The sequence below is a fragment of the Condylostylus longicornis genome, unplaced genomic scaffold, assembly GCF_029603195.1.
Source record: "Condylostylus longicornis isolate FDR11 unplaced genomic scaffold, ASM2960319v2 ptg000072l, whole genome shotgun sequence".
Lineage (NCBI taxonomy): Eukaryota > Metazoa > Arthropoda > Insecta > Diptera > Dolichopodidae > Condylostylus > Condylostylus longicornis.
This window is the reverse complement of record NW_026578040.1, coordinates 1,610,256-1,632,608: the sequence shown is the minus strand read 5'-3', so window position 1 is coordinate 1,632,608 and position 22,353 is coordinate 1,610,256. Positions and strand designations below refer to the sequence as shown.

The 22,353-nt window shown below is 23.7% G+C and overlaps 1 protein-coding gene across 6 annotated transcripts in view; it reads left to right on the top strand.

Annotated features, from left to right (window-relative positions):
- The first annotated feature begins 3,708 nt into the window (after window positions 1-3,708).
- LOC129612407 (protein madd-4) overlaps window positions 3,709-22,353 on the top strand; it is a 213,761-nt gene continuing 195,116 nt past the window's right edge. The window contains exons 1-3 of one of the 6 annotated variants that reach the window (XM_055525980.1): window positions 3,709-4,234; window positions 11,519-11,676; window positions 12,238-12,628. The gene's annotated coding sequence lies outside the window, so the exon portion shown is untranslated. Of the gene's footprint in view, window positions 4,235-4,881; window positions 5,022-10,981; window positions 11,677-12,019; window positions 12,081-12,237; window positions 12,629-22,353 lie in introns of those variants that run through there. The other 5 variants (XM_055525978.1, XM_055525982.1, XM_055525977.1 and 2 more) reach the window with 5 other exon arrangements.

Sequence of the window (22,353 nt, the reverse complement as noted above, 5' to 3'; positions counted from 1 at the left end):
CTGCGAGCCTCTTGAAAAGTCAACAAACAAAGTTGACCTTCATTTATTATTATTGGTTTCTGTTGTGATATAAATCAAATATAATTAGTGGAATAACAGAAAAGTTACCACATTTATATTATGTAAGTACTCGTACAAATATGCGTATTTGAAATGTAACCATCACCGAAAGTAATGAAAATTTTGGAAAATTAAATCAAAATTAGGAGCAGTTTACATATTACAAATGAAGGGAAATTAAATGCGTGTCAGGCCAAAACTTTTTTAAAAAGTTGTAATTACTTTAAAAGCTTAAGTATAAATAACTTATAGATATTAAAAAAATTTCAGATTTTTGAATATTTTGTTCTACAGAAATTTTATGTTGCTCCAACAGATCCTATAATTTTATTCTCTTTTGTTTGTTATCTTAAAACAGAAGTATATTATATATACAGAGACTTTCAAATGGAAATTAATTTGCTATATAAAAATTAAAAAAATTGAATTTTATTTTCTTAATGTGGTGTTAAAAGCGAAAATGTATGAAGACAAACCTTACAACTTTCATTTCAATGTTCACAACTTGCGCTTTACATTGTATTTGTTGTTTTTAAATATATTGTGTACTTTTTTAGATAATTGGAGATCAGAAAATAAACATCCATTTAAAAATTTAAAAATATGTACAACTTTATGTTATTTTGATTAGACCTTAACCTTTTATAAAAACACGTACTCTTATACGCACATATGAAACTATATTTATATTTTAATTAAAATTAACAAAATTAAAATTTTTTGCGAAAATTAGGTAGACTGTTGATTACAGGGATAATTAAAATGAGGGATAAGTTCCTGGATAATTAAATAATTTTTAATAATTCTCGTTTTTGCCATTTCCAAATTTGTGTTATAAAAAATTTTATATTTGTCCTTGTCATTTTCGGAGATTTTATCCTCTCAAGTTGTTATAAAAACAAAAATATCACATAATTATGCTTTTACTTCCTTTTTACTTATAATATATCAACTTTAGACCCTTTATTTTTTAAATTTGTGTTGTTTTTAAGCATTAAATTTAAAAGAGTATAGAGTATAACAACAGTAGGCTATTTAATTTTGTGCTGTATAGATATTCAAGTTTACCAATTATAATTTTCGATACTCTATTCTCTTTGCTACAATATAACTTGATATAACAATATTAAAAAAATTTCAAATCACTCGTATCCTGCCTATGCTTTTTATATTTAATATGAAACTTTAACTTCTTTTTGTATAGCATGTACATTCTTTAGAATAGTATGTTTGGTATCTATGTAATGTATAATTCTCACGTTCAAAACATATTACGTGCTAACGTGTTCGGGTGCAATATTATTCTTAACGTAAACAAAAAAGTCCATATAAATGTTTTTACATACACCCAATCATGTGTACACTTTTTGTATTATAGTGAAATGATTATCTATACGTTGTATAATTTTAATATATTGAATATGGAAGGCATTGATAGGTAAACATGTAAAATGCCAAGGATTCACAACACACATATTAACTTTGTCATCCAAAAATTTTATATTTAAAATAATCAGCAATCTAAAGGTGTACGATGGTATTAATATTATTTTATACGTATAAATACTTGAATTTTTCTATTAAAATGAATTTAATTGAAATAAAAATTTTTATGTACATGTGGAGATAAAATTTAGTGATTAATTAAATTAAAAATTTTACAAGGATATTATGTTAATGCATTCTTTATATTTTAAAGAATATTTTTTTGTAATTGTTGTGTATAGCTAAAAGCTATTCATTTATAAACGAAGTAAATGTTTAATTTATAAAAGCAATTCAAAAGTTCAATTTCAATTTTATCCTATTTTCTGTTCGTTTTTTTTTCAACGTAATTTGTTCTACCTATATATTCAGTAATATTCACTACTTGAGCAAATTATATGCAGGCATATACATACGTATACCCGGTATGCATTCTTACATATCATAGACCTTATGAATTAATTACATTTTTTTATACTCATATTGAATTAATTGAAAAAAAGTGTTCTATTAATTTCGAAAACAACTCACCTCTCAAATATTGAGATAGAAATGTTTCCTCTCATAACCATATCAATCATGTTCTGGTGCTTTTTGTATATTTAATTTGTTGTTATTTTTGATTCGAATAGATAATATTCCCTTGCTTTATATGTATATATATATTTTATTTCTCTTAAAATATTAGCACAAGGAATTTCTCGTTTTTTGCATTTACCCGTAATCACAGTACCCATTTTATTTGTTTATTACCAGTGTTTCCTATATATTTGTAATATGAATGTAATAAAGTTCATCTCAAATAGGAATGATATATTAAAAATAGAGAATTATAAAACAAATAAGGCAAAACAAAAAAAAATATAAAATATAAAAAAAATAGAAAAGAAGGACTATCAATTACTATTGAAAATATCATTATATATCACAACAGAATACTTTTAACTATTTTATATCCTGTCATATGCAAAAGTTATAAATGATTTTCCGGTTTTTTAGTTTTGAACGTTTCATTTGATATGCAATGTTTTGTATAGACTTACCCTGGTTATTTTTGTTTTCTTTCCTTTTGCTCCTTTTATACAAAACTATAATTTTGGATTGGGAAATGATCATTGCGATGTGACTATGTGAGCACTAAAAATTTATAAATACTATCATATATATAGATATATGTAATATAAATATATGTGGATATATACATAATGTATACATATCACAACATTTATTCGTGTTCTATGCCCACCTTTCTTATTAAAACTCCGTGATTCTATTCATTGGCTATATTCGCAAAGCTACATATGCAATATATTATTAAAATATCTTGATTTATGTAATACATATGTGAATTTAATTAAATGTTAATCATTAATTTTAAATTCATATTGAAAATAATCATGTAATTATTAATTATTAACTATCATTTTATAATACTTTATTGAAAACGATCAGATATCTTTATAATTTCCATTCAATTGCAAACACTAACGCTCGATAATAACATAAAATATAAAAAAGTTATAAAAATCAAAATGTCATAGTTTGTTTTATAGTCCTTGAAAGCAGTGTGTACATATTATGTACATAAAGCGTACATATAGTTCTATATAACATTATATAACACATGCTTGCCTCACACTTGAAACATAATAATTAAGTTTTCGATATAATTTTTATTCAAAAATTTTATTTCACTATACAAGAATTTCAATATTGCATTTATTAAAAAGTTTTGAACAAAAAATATTAAAATTTCTCGCAACATACTTTAAATATTTTTCAAAAAGTCTGTACGTACACATGCTAACAATATATTGTATAATAGTTTTATCAACATTATATAATAAACACAACACAACTCATGAAGCATCAACCATGCAACATTTACATACTATAAGGCAAAGATATTTTGTGTGCCAGTTTTTTATATTTTTACCTTACACACTGTTTAGAAACAACAAACCTTTTTTTGGAAACAATATTTTGAAGATAATATTCAGTTGTTTAGCAACATTTTTCTTATATACATAATATGACAAAAATGTAAACAAATTAAAAATATAGAAAAGATGCGATTGCGCTATTTCATTCGTATCTTTCTGTATTTTCTTCGTGATTTCGTACGTTGAATTGAAAACTAATTTAGTTTCATTTGTTCGGCATTGTGGTAGGTAATCGCGGATTATTTTATTTGAGATTTTTTTTATATGATGAGTATAATATCTTTCCTAAAGACATTGCGTTTGGAATAAAAACCAATAACAGTGCCATCAAAAAAACAAAAACCCAACATTGATAGAGTAAAAAAAGAGGAAAAATAAGAAAGAAAAAAATAAAATTTTAATCAGTTTTGAGAAAAAGGAAGAAAAAAATAAAAATAACAAAAATATAAATAATTTTTTTTACGTTGGTTGGCTATTTGCTTGATTTTCATTCTCCTACGGGAAGTTGTCCGTGGCGTTTGTATATGCGCTTTGTATATTACGGGTTTTGTATGTCGGGTTTACTCACATGTATTTAAAATATTTAATTAAAATATAAATACCACAAATATAACTATAGATATTCGTAGTATATACATAGAAAAACAAAAACAATGCAACTAAAAAAATAACAGAAATTCGAGGAAATTAATTTTTTATGCAATTAAAAATTAAGTGTCAATTATTATTAAAATTCATATATATATGTACGTGTATTATGTGTATATAAGTCACAAAAGGATATAAAATAAATAAATATTATATATATATATATACATATATACTCTTTACACACATAAATGCAAAATATTTAGTCATATTATAAAATACAATATCGTCGCGGTTATTTTCTTCCGTATAACATAAAATCAATTCGCAATTAAATGTTAATTAATAATTTATTATAAAGTATAAAAAGATGCAGTGGAATAACAATAAAATTATAATTATATTGCTTATGTTATAAATAAATACAAAATTTTATATAATATACATGCATATATTAATAAATAATAATCGATAAATAATTATTATTGTAATTATACTAATTAAATATTAAGGATGATATAGATTTTTTTTTTGTTTGGAAAAATAAACCAAGCAGCACAAGCAATTTAGAAAGTAAAAGCAAAAACATCAATGAAAAACTAAACTAATCTAAATAAATTTTATCTAAATTTAAAAAACAAGAAAAATTAAAATAATATTATTATATAATAAAAATTCCTTTGATTATGATTTTTTTTTTTAAATTTTAAAATAAATAGTTGTTTCGAATAGTGCACTATTTTAAAAAATGTTATGATCAAAGACTTTTAAAATTTTGTTAAAATAAAATTTAAAATTAATAAAGTCAATTGAAAAGGGAAAAAGAAAATAAATAATTTAATTTTTCCTTATATAAAATTAATTATTAAAATTAATTATAATGGTTTAATAGCAATAAAAGAGCAATTATTCTATAATATTTGTCAATATATTTGAGTAATCACGGTAATATTTTTTTTAAAATACAATAAAAATTTAATGATTACTAAAATTTTTATGTACATATATTTAAGTATTTTAATTATACACTTTATGTCATCTTTTATTGTTCATTTAAAATTTGATTTTTTAATTAAATTAAAGGAATTTTAACTGGCGACGCATATTTCATTAAAATTTAAATATCGATACTAGAACTCTTTTTAACCCTATATTTACGAATCTATTAAAAAAAGGGTTTTTTTTAATTATAATTTGAGATTTTAAGAACATAGTTAAAAGTACAAATAGTTAAATCTTTGAATAACGGTTTTTGGTGGGGAGGGATATTGTAGTTCCGTATCGTTGTTATTAAAAATTGTTTTTTTAGAATCAACTCGTAATATAAACTGACCAAATTGTAGTACATACTATCATCAATAAGGATAATTTGAAACTATATTTGAATTGACTATGAAATTTAGAAAATTCAGAATTTATTTATCCATTTTTACTAATTCAATCGATTTAAAGAATAACTCTTTTGTTAAATAATGGTTATTAAACTGATTTCTTTAAATTTAGTAAAATATGGCGATGCTCGAATATCAAAGCTTATAATTTAAAATTATATCTTCGATGGGAATCAAAAGGAATATACTTATTTTACTTTTTACAAATGAAATACGTGGCTGTGTTTTATTAATGTTAGATGTTGTATTTAACTTGATTTAGCTTGAGAAGTATTAGATTAGAATTAAAAAGTGATTTTTCTTTTAAAACCATTTATTTGAATTTTTCCATAAAAAAACACGGCACTTTATTAATTAATTTTCTATGACATTTTCTTTCAATATAGAATTATTTTATTTTTAAGCTAAAAGTCAGGTAAATAAATAAAATTCAATTTCGGATGTTGCTTCAACAGATTTGATGTTTTAATGTTTTTGTTTATTTAGTTTTTTATACTTGATATTATTGTGTGTAAATTTCAAATTCGATTTGTCCGAACTCGATTGAGTGCAATTTATTTCACTTAAAACAGTCTAATTATACCCGTACGAACGTATGTTCGAAGGGTATACTAAATTTGCCTTACAGTTTGTAACGCTAAGAAATAACGGTGTTAGATATAGACTCAAGTGTATGTTTTTGATCAGCGTCAAATTCTGAGTTGATTTAGCTTTGTCTGTCCGTCCGTCCGTCCGTCCGTCCGTCCGTCCGTCCGAACGATAACTCAAAAACTAGTTGAGCTAAGTTCACCAAATTTTCACAAATGATTTATTGTAGTAAGTGCCAGAACCCTATTTAAATTGGACATGATCGGGGTACCGGTTCGGGTAGCTGCCATACAACTTGAAAATTTATTTGGCTATATCCCAGAAACTATAAAAGTTGTGGTATTGAAATTTCATACAAACGAATATATTAATAGGGCCAACGTGTCTGATAAAAGTCGTTGAAATTACTTAGCTCCTTCTGGTACCTGCCATACAACTTCAAAAATTATTTGGCTATATTTCAGAAACTATTAAAGCTATGGTATTGAAATTTCACACAAACGAATATATTAGTAGGGCCAATGTGTCACATAAAAGTCGTTGAAATTACTTGGCTGCTTCTGGTACCTGCCATACAACTTCAAAAGTTATTTGACTATATTTCAGAAACTATTAAAGCTATGGTATTGAAATTTCACACAAACGAATATATTAGTAGGGCCAATGTGTCTCATAAAAGTCGTTGAAATTACTTGGCTCCTTCTGGTACCTGCCATACAACTTCAAAAGTTATTTGACTCTTTCTGGTAGCTGCCATACAACATCAATAGTAGTTTGGCACAACCAGTATTTTGAATAACACATAGTACTGAAATTATGCATAAATTAATATGGTAATACGGCAACTTAAAGTCATAGTCTGCCCCATAGTTAGTTATGGCACATTAGTTATTCGCACATAGGATAACAAATTCGTACGGGTATCACAGAGTTGACAAGGTCAACTCTATTTTTTTTCTCGTTTTTTCTTTAATTTTGTTTATATGTTAGATCACTAGTTTTCAAAGCAATCTACATCTTTCCAAAAATCTGAAATCAAAAACAAAATCTTAAGACGTAATACCATTTTCCAATTGAGGAAGAAAGTTTTTACAGATTTCCTATAGCTACTTTCTAAATTTCGGCCATTAATATTGCATTTATATGATAAATTATCTAATAATTAAAACAAATAATCAGTGTCTGTAATTTTTAAAATTGTAAGCGTTTATATACGTATATTAAGTGCAAAAATTGACCTGCCAATCAAAAATATAAAAACTTTTTCAATATACTTAATTATTTAGAAAATAAAAGACCTTATATACAGACGTTGTCATTAAATAAATTAAAACCGATTACAATTAAACGATTCTTATACTGAATAAATAAATTTTTTATCCAAACAAGTATAAAAAAATTTGATATAATCGATAAATTGTAACACATATGTACCTAAAGTATGTATAAGAACATTTTTTATTAAGTGAAATTTTTACAAATGACTGACATTTTATTATATACTGTAACTTAAGTAGTATAAACTTGAATGTAGACACATTTTTAAATAAAATATGTTAATAATTTTAAAGAGCATTATGTGAACATGTCATTAATTATAATAAAAAAGACTTAATTTTTGGTTTCTATTTTATATAGAAATTTGTCTTCTACGATATATGGTTATTTAGCTATTTACTAAATAAAAGCTACAATAAGTGTATTGTCTATTTAATTATTTAATAAGGGTAATTATTGCCTTAAGTCGTTCGATATATTTCTGAAAAAAAAGTCAAAATTTAATTTTTTCAAAGACTGAATTTCTTTTGTGTTACGCAATAATGTTAAGTAAAAACATATTGCTTGGTTTCTGTTAGTTTTTTGTGATAATATTAAATTAAAGAGTAATAAAGCGTCATTTACACTCAATTGCAGTTTGAATAGTTTTTTGTTTTAGAATACTGGAAATTTTTTGCTAGAGTATTTATATAATATAAAAAATTTTATATTAGGCTGATTAAATTTTAAAAATTAATTGGTGAAACATTAATAATTGGTATGCATTGATCGGTATTTCTTGGTGTGGTAAAAATTCTAGATAATGGAATCAGTACAGCGAGTTTAAAATTTGAACTATTAAACCGTGAGTACGTATGCCAACGAATAATTTCATAAGTACGTTACTTGTTAAAAATTTATTAAAAAATTAAGAATAAACATGTTAAAAATTTCACATAATGTTATATGATTTAGAATAGGACCAGAAGAGCCAAATTGATTCAATTTCATTTTATAAGAAAATAAAAAATAAAAATTATAGATATATGATCACCGCCGATATAGCTAAATTTTTTCACATTTTCGTCCTTTCAATTTTCATGAAACATAACAATTACTTACACGGTACAAAAAAAATGTAAAAATATAAGATTGCTTACTTATTCTAACTATTTATATATGTAAATGCTACTGTAAATTTCAGAATCTAATCTAGTTCTTAATATTTTTTATCTCAGAAATTTGAAAACTTGAAATTAAATATAAATTAACCATTTCGATAAAATAATTTGTTTAACTCTTTTTATTGAACAAAATTATTCTTTGAAAAGCAGTAAAGTAATTTTAACTAATAATGTCCTTCAACCAGAAATATCAAAATAATATGGATTTTTAAAGGAATACTAAAATTTTATCCACATTGAAATCGTTACAAAATAGTAATTTCTTCAGCCACCTCATTATTTTTTATGTATTTATGTTATTTTTTTTAAACTTAATTATTTCAAGGGGGGCTATTTACCACAAAGTTAATTACATATTATATATAGCACGTATAATTTAATTAATTATATGCTTTTCGAATTGCAAACATGTGTAGTACATTACCCTTATTTAACTACTCATTCAACCCTTTTATTTCATGTTACTTATATTAAGTTCTCGAAAAAGTGACTTTGTTGGTATATGTGAAGTAAAAGGTGGAGAATTCTTTCTAAATTTTTATTTTTAAACACGTATACTTAAAAAAATTAACATTATTTAAGTATTTACTTCTTAGATATTTTTTAAGAAAAATGTTGTACGGTCCAATTTCTTAACAAATACAGCCCTTCATTATGCATTTTTCAAATTTAAATTTCCGAACTCTTATACATAGCAATTCATTAGTACAGATTGCAATAAAGTGTAAGTTTATGCATAACATTTTATAAAATAAATTGACTACCTACATAATCTACTAAATTTGATTACTAGATTTCAAAATAAAACATTGCAAAATTTTTGAGGAAAAACAATAATACCTAGAATGTTTTGTAACTAAGTAGATATAGAAATATTTAAGTCAATTAAGAAATACTTCAACCCCAATTTTAGTTTTAATTACAGATTTTATATAAATATGTATAACAATAAACATGTGTGTGTGTAAATTGCTTTATAATCGTTTGTTTCATCTATTATTTAATTTCAATTATAATTAAGACATCATAATGAAAATTTATGCAGTAAATTTTTATAATAAATGTTCTTTTTTATAATATTCCCCATTTCTATAAGTATGTACATTATATACAATATTTTTCTTTCAAAAATGTGTATAACAATAAAACCGCACTCACAATTTATTATTTAACGTAAAATGTCCTTCTTCTGTCGCATATTAAATGCAAAATACTTAAACATATACTTAAAGACATACATACATACATAATTTAAAGCACAATGCAAATACAATAATCATATAGTGATAATTATATTACCATGTACAAAACAACTTAGTAGGGCACAAATAATAACAAAAACAAAAGCAAATAATATTATTGTGTGCGTGCCTATGTGTATGTATGTACTTTAAAATTGTAATTCCATTATTATTTTACATAATTTTATTGCAAGAATATGACTTCCAGTTGTTTTGTTGACTTGAAACACATATAATGTCATTGTTGTGTTGTTGAGGTGTAAAAATATTTAAACGACCAAAAACAAAATATAATAATAAAATAATAATTACTGAGAAAATAAAGTTGAAAAAATAAAATGAATAAAACTGCAATTTATTTACGGTTTTTCTAAAACAGAAAAAAAAAACTATAATAAAAAAAATATAATATGTTTAAAATAAGAGGCACTTCTCATCATCGTGATCATCATAATCATCATACTCATTTACATGTTCCTTTATATTAAATATGCATGTATGTATGTGTTCACATGCATGAAACTACTATATTACATACAAGAATGTATAACACAACAAAGATGATGAGGTCCTTTTTTAAATATTATATAAATAATAATAGAATAACCTCGTCGCCGACATCCTTATTATGTCATTCTAAATCATAACTTTTTTTTTGTTTTCTTATACTTTTTAGCTTTTTCGTTGATGTTACGAGTATTGTCGCTTTTTTTGCGTTATTTTCCTTCCCTCATATTTATGATTATTTGTATCTTTCTCGTTTCTTTTCTTTGTTATGAAAAAAAAAAACAAAAATAAATTTTTTGTACAACAGGACGTAGGTGGTTATGAATTGTATACCGTAATTTTTATATATTATTATTAAGTATTTCTTGTTCATATTTACAAGCTTTATTTTTTTCTTTATTCAAGATAAGTCTATATATGTATGTATGTACACATGCTTAAATAGAAATATCACTAAGCTATGTGTACATTATACAATATTTATATTTGTATTGAATGTCTGCTAGGAAGTCCTCGTTAAGGATTTTCAATGAATGTGTAAAGTGTAAAGCGTTTTCTTTATTTTTTTTTTAATAAAATATTGTAGAAATTTATACAAGTATATGTACAAAATTGTACACATTTGTACATACGTTGCTTGTAAATATTTCTACAAGAAATAATATTGTAAAATTATTTCTGTTTTTTTTTTACTTCATTTTTTTAATAAAAAAAAAACACAACAAAAAAACACATAGAATTTAACGTTAACATTATATTTATGAATAAAATAAAAAAAGAAAATAAAAAATCAAAAAGTAATAAAGAAACAAAAAAGAAAAACCTTTTACATACAGAGAGAATAACACACCAAAATAATAATAAAAATAATAACACCTAACATTCATGGTCTTTAAGTTTTAGGCTGAAAAGTTTACAGCGAAAAAAATTAAAAAGTGGAAAATTTCACAGTTATTATAAAATATAACAAAGTAAAAATAAGAAAAATAAATTTCATAAAAATTGTAATATAAAAGGAATGAAAAAGAAAAGAAATATCGCCTGTATCTTGTAAAAAGAAAGAAAAGGAAACAAAAAGTTAAGGCTAAAAAGCTGCTGTACTGTGCGTTTTGATTATTCAAAATACGTGAAAATTTCATGATAAAAATAATAAAAGAATATATATATACATATATATAAATATATATCTATATCTAATGTTTCTTAAATAAAATATCAAAAATAATAAAAAAGTAAAAATAAAAAAAAAATATAAATTTTTTTTTTACTAAAAGTTTAAGGAAATTTCTTGCTACTACCACCGTTGTATCAGAAGTAAAATGTAAAAAAATATATCTACAGGAATATTTGTATATGAATATAAGAGAAAAAAAAAAGAAATTGTGAAACGAAGTTGAAAATCCATCAAGGAAGAAAGAAAAACACATAACAAGTATAGAAATTAAGAAAAACATAACAAAAAAAAAAATTATTTAATTTTTCCTCTTATTTTCCTTTTGATTTTTCACTCTTCTTCTTTTTATTTTTTCATTTAATTTTCCAGTTTCTTATCTTTGTTTTTTCTTTTTGTTTTCAGCTACTTAAAAAAAACTTTTTTTATCGTAATTTTTACTTTTCTCCATCTTAACTGGATTATTTGATCAGAAAAGTATTGGATTAACATAAAAAAAAAAATATAAACAAGATCTCGAAACACTCTGTATTTTTTACTTATACTTTTCCTTTTATTCTTTATTTGTTTTCGTTTTTTATTAGTTTAAAAAAATATATTTTATTTTTGGAAATTGTGGAAACTGATTCCATGGCATAAATTAACCCCTCCATCCCATATCAAAGGTAACTAAAAATTGAAATTAAGAATTCAACTTTGAAATTTGCCATCTATTTCTCTTTTTTTTTGTTGTTGTTTTTTTAAACAAAATTTAATAATATTTTTTTATAACATTTTTTATTAATAATAAAAATAATAATAATAAAAAAAAATAATCTGTAGATAAAATAGTTGTTCAACATTAAAAAAAAACATAAAAACGAAAAAAGAATAAACAAAAGGAAAATGTCATTGAATTAAAAAATCTGAAAATTAAATAACAAGCTTTTGGAGGCACACTTTATTCAATAATCAGAGAACTTATATAAAGTAGCTGAAGAGGAACTGAATCTCAAGTTAAAATAAAAATAATTTTGCATAATTCAATTTTTTAATTTTATTTTTCATTTTTTTTTTTTGTTTTTTGGGAACATTTTGTAATTTTATGCAAAAAAATTTTTACATTTTACATTTACCTATACACACGCTTAATTTACATTGTATCCTTGTTTTCAAGTGAATGGATATTTTCAAAAGGAATAAAGAAAATATTTTAACATTATAAAGTTTGTAAGTAAGTAAATTTTATTTATTTTTTTTTATTTTGTATCAATTATTTTTCACTGCACTTATCTACTTTTTATATTAAGTATATTTTGTAAAATAACTTTTTTAAAGCAATTCTCTACAAAAATAATATATTGTTATTTATAATCAAAATAAAATGCAGGGAAATTCAATTATGTACATAAATTTTTAGTATAGATTTTTAAATTATTCATAACAATTTTGAATAAAATTGAATTTCGTAAATTGTATTAAAACTAATACAATTTGTACAATAGGAACTTTGAGTGAATCGAACTTTGAAAGGTTTAAGAAAGTGTTTTTCTAATACACTATCTTAAAAAATAATTTCAATGTAAAATTATTTAATTAATATTATTTTAATATACTAAAATGTATTTTTAAATTTTAAAAACTAGAAATAAAAATTTTATTGATTTCTGATCTTAATAATAACGGCCATAATGCCTACATTGCGTTAGTTTATTTAAAATCGCTATGTATGTGTTATTCATTACGATTATTATACGACAAATTTAAAATTAAGTCAATAAGTTTATTTAAAATAAAGTCAAACCAATGGTTTGAAAACAAGCACCTTTCCCTTCAACAAGCGAAAATACTGCTTTTAATAACAAATTATGTACTAGTACTATTTAAATTAACTACTAAAATTACTTTCATTCATGTACCAAAAAATTTAAAACATTGCTCACGTTTAGGATTAGCTATATATGCAATCTTTGAAATAAAACAAAAAAATTAAAGAGGCGTTAAACATTATGCTCGAATTTAAGGATTAATTGAGTGAGTTAAGAAAAATAATTATATTTTGGAATGGCATGGCAAGCTAGCTTGCTGCATTTATAGAAATTCGGAAAAGTTTACAGTTTCGGAAATATAAGTCGCCGAAAATTCAAATTTTCCAAATTTTAACAGGAAATAATTTGGTAGGGGGGAGGTGAAAAAAAAAATTTCTTCCAAAGAAATGAATTATTTTATTAGTGTCTAAAAGCTGATAAAAGGTCAGACTACTACAATTTACGCCCCAGAAGAAAATTATATCAAGAATTTGAAAAAAAACTGATTTTAGATAACGGTAAGTTTCAACGGCTATTTTGTTTTTTTTTTTAAAGTTCAAGGAGCCAACCGCTATTTTTCTGCGTTTTCTTAATTTAAAAAATGGCATTTTTAGAATTTTGGATGATTATAACTTTTAGAGGAGGGGAAATGGGAAAAAATTTTCTTCTACGGAAATAAGTTTCAAGTTTCTATCTTTAAGGATGTAGAAATTTTGTAAACAAATGCACAGACGGATGGCCAGAGTGAAACTAATAAGCACTTTTTTTAAAAATTTTTTGATACTTCATTTAAGAGTCCCAACAGCAATGATATTGTGTCTACACGAATACAAAACGACATTTATTTCCATTGAGAAACGTTGAGACAATTTAAAATTGCCTAGAGTTCAAAGATATTGGGATCGTTGCTTGATATTTTGCAAGGGGAGCAAGTACAAAAAAATTTTCTTCTACCAAACCGTTACAAATACGACTATCGACAAACTGTTGAAAGTTGAGACAGACCCCAGTATTGCATTGCGATGTAGCAGAAAAATTGTTGGAAATTTGTAAAAAACCACTTTAAGATGACGGTTACAATTTGTCTAAATTCTATTTAAAGTTTTTTAAAATAAGAAATGAATGACTTTAATTTTCACAGTTTAACGAGAGATATTTTAAATTTTGCCATTTTTGACAAACTTTATTTTCGTATGATGACCTCATTTTAGTTTGAGCAGGCTAGCTCTCTTGTCACTCACTCTCAAAAAACTTTATGAGCCATGAAAATGAAGCAAATGTATACGGGCAAAGTAAATGGAAAAAAATTTCGAAAGTGACAATACATCTTGTGAAGAACCCTGGTAAAGATTAAAGCGGCGTACCTTTCTTTGGTAGAGCTATGTATTAGAACTTTGTATAGAAAGTAAATAATTTTTTGTTAAATGTATTTTAAAAACTTGCGAAAAATGTATATAGTTATTAAACACTCTGCGTATAATAGACTACACTACAGTTTTTCATTCTTAGCAATTTCAAATATGATCAATATTAATCTTATTAGGTTTTTATTCGAATTTTGATGAATTGCAATTAATTTTACGATTGTATATAGGAAATTTAATAAAACTATAAAAGGAAAAATATTAAAATCCTTTGAAAACTGGCCATTCTTTATATAAAAACTGTGAATTGAAAAATTGTGAAGAAAATTGAGAATCACAAAAAAAAAGTTATTTGAAATATGAAAACATTATCTTAACATTGGTATGGTACTCGTATATAAGAGTTATGCAAATTCTGGAAGTTTATTGCATAAATCATGAGAAAATATTCTTTCATATTTATGCATTTCTATGTCGCGTGCTCTTATATTTCATATGGATGATGGATACACAATGATGAACCGTCCTCTCATCATAAAGTAATTTGCATGAACCCGACCTGTATATGAAATACAATTTATTCATGTCTTTTTTACTGTTCCATTTTTATTTTTTTTCAATGCAATTCTAATGATGTGATTGTTTAGACATAATTTTAATTTAATTTTTTTTCTTTTTCTCTTGTTATATAACCTAATTATGGAAAATATATTCTAAATAAGTACAAATTTAAAATATTTTTATATGTCATTTTTTATTAAATTTCTTTTTAAAAAATTGTTTTTTATTATTTTTTGAGTCTGTATTTTTTAGTTTAACCCAATTAAATAGCAAGAAAACTCAAAATAAATTTAATATTCTTTTCTGAAATGAAATTTTTATAATTTTATTGTATGACGGCATAGAACTAATTGAATTTTTAATGAATTTTTAGCAAGTTAGAATTTTGTTGATAGGTTCGTTTTTTTTTTTAATTTAATTTCATTTGATTCAGTTGTGTTTGTTAATTTATAAAATTTTTAAAGAATTTTTATTAAAAGTCAAATGAAGAAATATAAAGAAATTTGATATTATATAAAAAAATTCGAAATTAGGCGGAATAAAAGTACTTCAGCTTTCAATACTTTTTTTTGAAGTAAAAATAAAAAAATGGAAAAGGGACGTAGATGAAAGGTGTTGATTAAATTTAAGTTTCTCTTCATTGTCTTATGGTAAACAAAAATGGCAAAAAATGCTTATTAGATTTATTCTGTTCGTTCGTATATCCATGAAGTCCTTAAGGTGGAGCTATACAAAGGTTGCAAAAAATATGCAGTATAGTTATCCGTTATAATAACAAAATGGCAGTTGAAATTAAATGTCATCTAGCTCACTTTTTTTTTTCTAAGTTTTGATATCCTTTTTCTTCTAAACGGTTGAGTGTAGGAGTCTTAAATTTTAGCAGCTTTTACGCACTAATAAATAATTTATTACATTTAATGAAATTTTATTTCCTTCTCCATATCCTCCTAAGTTATTGTTTCTCGAAATTTGTAAATTTTGAATTTTCGGGGCCTTATATTTTCAAAATTGCTGGCATTTCCTAATTTTTATGAACGTTGATTGCCACCTTACTTACTTTACCGCACTCATTTTAACTAACGTCCAATTCATCATTTTGTTATCGATTCTTTCATTTTTTTGCCATCTGAAATATATAAAATGGTTTACAATATTTTAGGAAAAAAATTTTTCACTTATTTTAAATTTTCACTTGTTCAACTGAAAAATACTGTTTCACATAGCACTGGTTGGATCCGACTTTAGCAAAAAACATTATTTTATCAAACTATTATTTTAAGACGTATACCTGAAATAATGCGTTAATAATACGATTTGATCTGCTAAAAACTTTAGAAACTTATGCAAGTTGTTTAGGCAAAAATTAAAAAAAAATTTTATAATTTTTGGCTAGTTACAGGGCGTTGTCTGAGCTTGCTTGCGTAGTTTAGTTCAAAATTTTAGTTTACTTTCATTAAAATAATTGAAAATTTTTAATTAGAAACTATCGTTTTATTATAAAAATTGAGGTGCACCTTTTATATGTCAGAGGACTTTTAGACCTTTAATTTGTCGAATAGAAACATGTGTTTAAAAACCGTGTAAATTTTTTTTAAATTCGAAATTTCTTTCCTAATTTTGTAACTCTTCTTTTTTTAAATTTCTTTGAGTTATTTAAAAGTGAAACAAGTAAAAAATTTATATTGAATAATGTTATAATAAAGGTATTTCTTCCATAAAGAAGACAGTAATATTTTTTAAGTAAGTACAAACTCATTTGTAACTCAAGACTTTACCTTTTAAATAAAAGCAATAAACTAAGAACCTGTACATTTAATATGTTTATAATTTTAATTTAAATTTGAAATAATGCCAGATTCTGTGAAAGTATTGTTTTTTTATTAATGTGAAAGTTATTATTTATTATTATTATTTTATACCTTTTTTTATAAATTAAATAATTATTAAAGTTTAGGGTTTTAATAGGTCAAATTTTCGCTTAATTTTTATCCATTAAAAGGCTCGCAATTATTTTAAATAAGAAGGTTAATTTGTTTTTACAATTTTCATTTTGATTTCTTTTTTTTTAAATTCGCGAATATTGTAATAAAAAATTGAATAAATTTTAAATTTTATCAAATTATTATATAAAAAACAAAATTTAATGTTAAAGCACGTGATCAAATTTTATTCATTTTTTAATAAATTTACATTTTATATGTACATATATATATTTACTGTATAAAATGTATTTTATAATATGAATACAAAGTCTTAAATATATTGTACACAATATTCATCCATTATCGCTTTATCTTATATGATCCTGTATCCATTAGATAATTTATTTAATATTATCCATAAATAAACCTCATTTTTTATATGATTGTATACTTATGTATATGTACATATTATGTATATACATATATAATATATACGCCTTAAATATATAGCGTACCTAAGCCAGGATATCATACTTAATTTGACAGGCAAATATGTTGTTTTTTATTATGTTCATTGTTAAAAAAAAGAAAAGACTAAATCAAAAAAAAAGAACAACAACATCATATCACACAACATAAATAAAAAGAGATGGGAACTTTTCACAACCAGCGCAAACCATCTCGTTTTTTTTTATTTTTGCTCTTTAGCTTGATTTTTAACTATATATAATAAAATATTATATAGGATTATAACGTACAAAAGTATAGTAATGTATTTTATATGTGTATAATATATGGGACCTGCCTTAACTACATAAATAGGTATCCTTCTGTTCTTTGCATCTTAATCATTTCTATGTTATCGTTTAGGTTGGATAATAATTTTTGCCCTTGTTTCTTGATTTTTTTCTGAGTTTTTTTTTCTTGTTATTCCTCTGTAACAATTGCTGTATTACACGTACACGTGAAACGTTAAAAAGTTACAATTTACAATGTTTTGTCTTTTGTATATAGTTTGTAAACCTGAAAATTATAAAAACAAAAAAAAACGAAAAATGATATTGATAATGTTGAAAACGAATGATGACAATAATGATGATGATAATAATGATGTTGACTGATATTATGTTTTTTTTTATTATTTTTGTGTTATTTTTTTTCTAAGCTTAAATTCATACCCATGTTATAACTCTTATTTTTGTTTAAAGCTTTTGTCTTTATACATATACATATATACAAGTATTATATTATACCGTCATAATATAATATTTCTACATACATGTTTCATCCATATTATTTGTTATTTCCTGCTGCTACTGTAACGAACAAAAAAAAAACTTGAGTGTATGCAATGACAGAAATTTACTATACTGGCAAACTATGCGTTCATATGTATGTTTAACCACAGAGGATATTACGCAAACGTATATACTTATACATATATATATATATTTTGTATTTTGATGTACGTATGTAATTTCGTACATTACGTATAAATGAATTTTGCAGTTAGGACAAGAAAGGATATCACTTTACGTTAAAATATCCTTTGAGGAATACACCAATATAGCCTTTTATAGATACTACACGATTAAATATAATAAAACAACAAAAGTAAAAGAAAAAAATTATAACTCTGCTGTGGAATACAAAGAATGTTCCTTAAATTTTTATCATAGATCTCTAGATATTTTGATAAGTTAGATACAATAATGTTGATGATGTTGGAACGTTTTATAGAAAAAAATACTATATATATATATATATATATATAATATATATATATATATATATATATATATATATATATATATATATATATATATATATATATATGTATATATATATATATATATATGTATGTAAAGAAATGCATATGTATATATTTATTGAGTACATATATTATGTGAATGTATATATAAGAATATCACAATTTTTTTTATAAATGTATAATGTTACTAGAATTCCTTGGATTCTTAACGTCATTTACTATCGTACTCCTTTTCATATATTATTATAATGCAGAGTTACGTTTAAAGAATTATAGAACATTAGACATAAAATGAAGGTGCTCAAATACATATGTACATATGACTCGAAGTAATCTAAATAAATCTTTCATGTATATTTTTTATCCCCCAACGATATGTCAATATATAGATCTATAGTTAGGTTATAGGTAATAAGTATAAGTGTATAATATATTGCATCCCTACAAATGAAAGTAAATATTCATTTGAAAAATTCATGCAATTTTTCAGGTTGCAAAACCATTAAAAAGTTTAAATTTTTATATAAGTTAGTATAAAATTTTTTTAAAGGAATATTTAATATTAACCAATTTTTAATATGGAAATGGGTTTAAATCTTAAAATATATGCATTACTTTAATTGAAAAACAGTTCTCGAATTTTTTTTCAAAATTAGTTTTGTTTAAGTTAGCACATTTTTGTCGTAGGGATACAAATCGATTAAAAATTGAATAGATTAAAAGCCTATATTTGTAACAGTACTTATTATAAATGAATCGGAATCTTTTTATCTCAGAGAGTTTCTTTTGAAAGCAGCTTCAAAACTGGCATAGACATATACATATCTATATACATATGTAGGTATTTCTAGCTATTTGCGAAGTATACTAAGATAGTTGAAATTGAAGTACTCGTATTTCACTTTAATAATGGTTAAAAACATATTTAAATTTGTAACTTTAAAATAAAACAAATTCTTAAGAAATTTTAATTAAAAATCGTAGAACTTTTGCCACTTCTTATTTGAGTTTGATTATATGTCAAAATCACGACTACGGCTGGTTGTTAAATCTTAAAAAAAATTTACTTCTAATCTCTGCTCAAATATTCATTTTAAGACATTATTCGTGTAAAGCTAAAAATGATATTCTAAGATTCGAAAAACATGTTAAAGAAACTTGTATCTTTGCGAAGAACTGTAATTTCGAACATTCGTAATTCTTTGCCGCAATTTTATTTTTAACGAAACAATAATCGTCTTTTTTCTTCTTATTTGAATTTAATAAATTAGTCAAACAGAAAAAAAAAATGGTTTTAGTAAATTGAACTTGCCATGTTTGGTTCGCTTTTCAATTTATAAAATTTTTTGTGTTTGTTAACTCTGAAAAATTTCACGCTCCAAAGAACAAAATATTTTATTCGGATTTTTTACAACATTTTGTTTGTTATCAATGAATAATGCTTTATTAACCTGCATCTAGAAATATAGAAAACCAATAAGTTATTCTTCTAGCAATTATAATATTATAAATAAAATTAGAAGAATAGTTTGCAAGTTTTAAAAATTTTTGCTCTTCTCTTATCGTTTTTAGCACTTTTTTAAAAAAATTTTTGAGACAAAGTGCTTTTAAATTTCACCCTGTTCTTCCGTCCGTCTACGAACATGTTTACAAAGCTTCTAGATCCTTAATGATAGAAACCTGAAATTTCATTTAAGTATATACTCGTATTTTATATTTGTAGAAGAAAATTTTTACCTATCTCCGCCCCTCTAAAAGTTATAACCCATTAAAGTCCTAAAAATACCACTTTTTGACTATAAATTTTTACTAAATTACAAGAATTTTTGAAATTTTATAAACACAAAGAAGTGGCTAGTTTTTCCATCGTGATTAGTGAACCTTAAAAAATCAAAATGGCAGTTAAAATTTACTGTTATTTAAAACTCGTTTTTTCTTATAATTTTCGATATTGTTTTTCTCCTGGACGACGAGCTATAGAAGCCTGAAATTTTAGCAACTTTAAGACAGTAATAAACAGTTTGCTTGAAGAAAATTTTTTTCCACCTCACTCTTTCTCAAGTCATCGTCAAATTTGTAAAACTTAATTTTTTGACATCTTATAGTTCTGAAACTGAGAGCTTTTTCAAATTTTTACAAATACAGAAAGCTAACGGCAGATGCCGTACCATAAAAGAATGCAAATAATTTTCTTAACCCCTTTAAATTTTTTTCAAAGATTGATTACAAAGCTCATCCTAAATGTAGGCAATTTTTAAAGATCATATTAATTTGTGTATGAATAAAATAAATTTTATTTTAATAATTTATAATAAATAATAATAAATTAGTATTATAATATAGTAAATTATTACATAGTACTAATTATACTTTAGTACATTTAGTACATTCTCTTGTTGAACGAAAAATGCTACTCTACAAGTCACTGGTTGGGCGCAACTTTATTTGATTAATTCTTATTCTTAAAGTTAATGTTTTTAATAATATTTATAATATTCCATTTAAATTTGCAATTTTTCCGATTTTTAACTAAATTCATTTTTTCTTCTCATGCAAAAATCGCTTAACTTAAAATTGTTATACTTATATGTTCTTATTGTTAATGTTGCTCATACCTTCTTACATCCGAAAATTCCAAATTAAAATATCCATCAAAATATTATTAAAGTATTCCTGTGTGTACCTACCTAGCTAATTCATTGGATTAAAAAAGTTTTATTTTAAAAGTAAAGAAAATGCGAAATGAAGTTTTTTTTTGTTTGCAACTTTACCACAAGAACGAGAAGGGGAAATGAATTAAATTTCTTTAAACGAAAAATAATTTTTAAGAAGATTTCTTTCCTTTTTCCTATTTGTTTTTATTTTTTTGTCTTTTTATTCTTTCTTATGAAAATTACAAAAAAAAAAAAGAAATTTTATCCGTAAATTGGAGAAAAAAGAAGGCTGATGAACTTTCAAGTAAAAAATGACAATAATTTCAGATACTTTACCTACTTTTAAAAATTCATTTACTATAAAATACACAAACATACATGCATAATTGCACTACCAATATAATTCTATATAATTTGAGGAAAAATATACGTCATCATACAAAATAAGAATATAAAGGAATAAAAAACAGTAAAAATGAAAAATAAGAGAAAAAGAAAAAAAGTGAGCGACAATCGTTTTTTCCTATTTTAAATGAAATGAATTTTTAGTGTTCGTAATTTGAGTTTTTAGAGAAATTTCATCAACTCGTATAAAACATTTAATATATTTTTTCTATTCAGTTCTTTCTCTTTTTATATTAAGTTATTTGACAAAAATAAGAATAAATAAAATAAAAAGCAAAAACAAACCAAAAAACAAAAAAAATTCATATTCAATTCTTGTTCAAGGTACGTAGGTACCTGTTGTAGGTGTTGTTGCTCATTTTGTAGCTATTCAAATATTTTATTGCTGTGCAATTAAATTTACAGTGAAGTTTTTGAATAGAAATTGGTAGGTACTCTGCTAAGATAATAATGTTCAACCAGACAAATATCTAT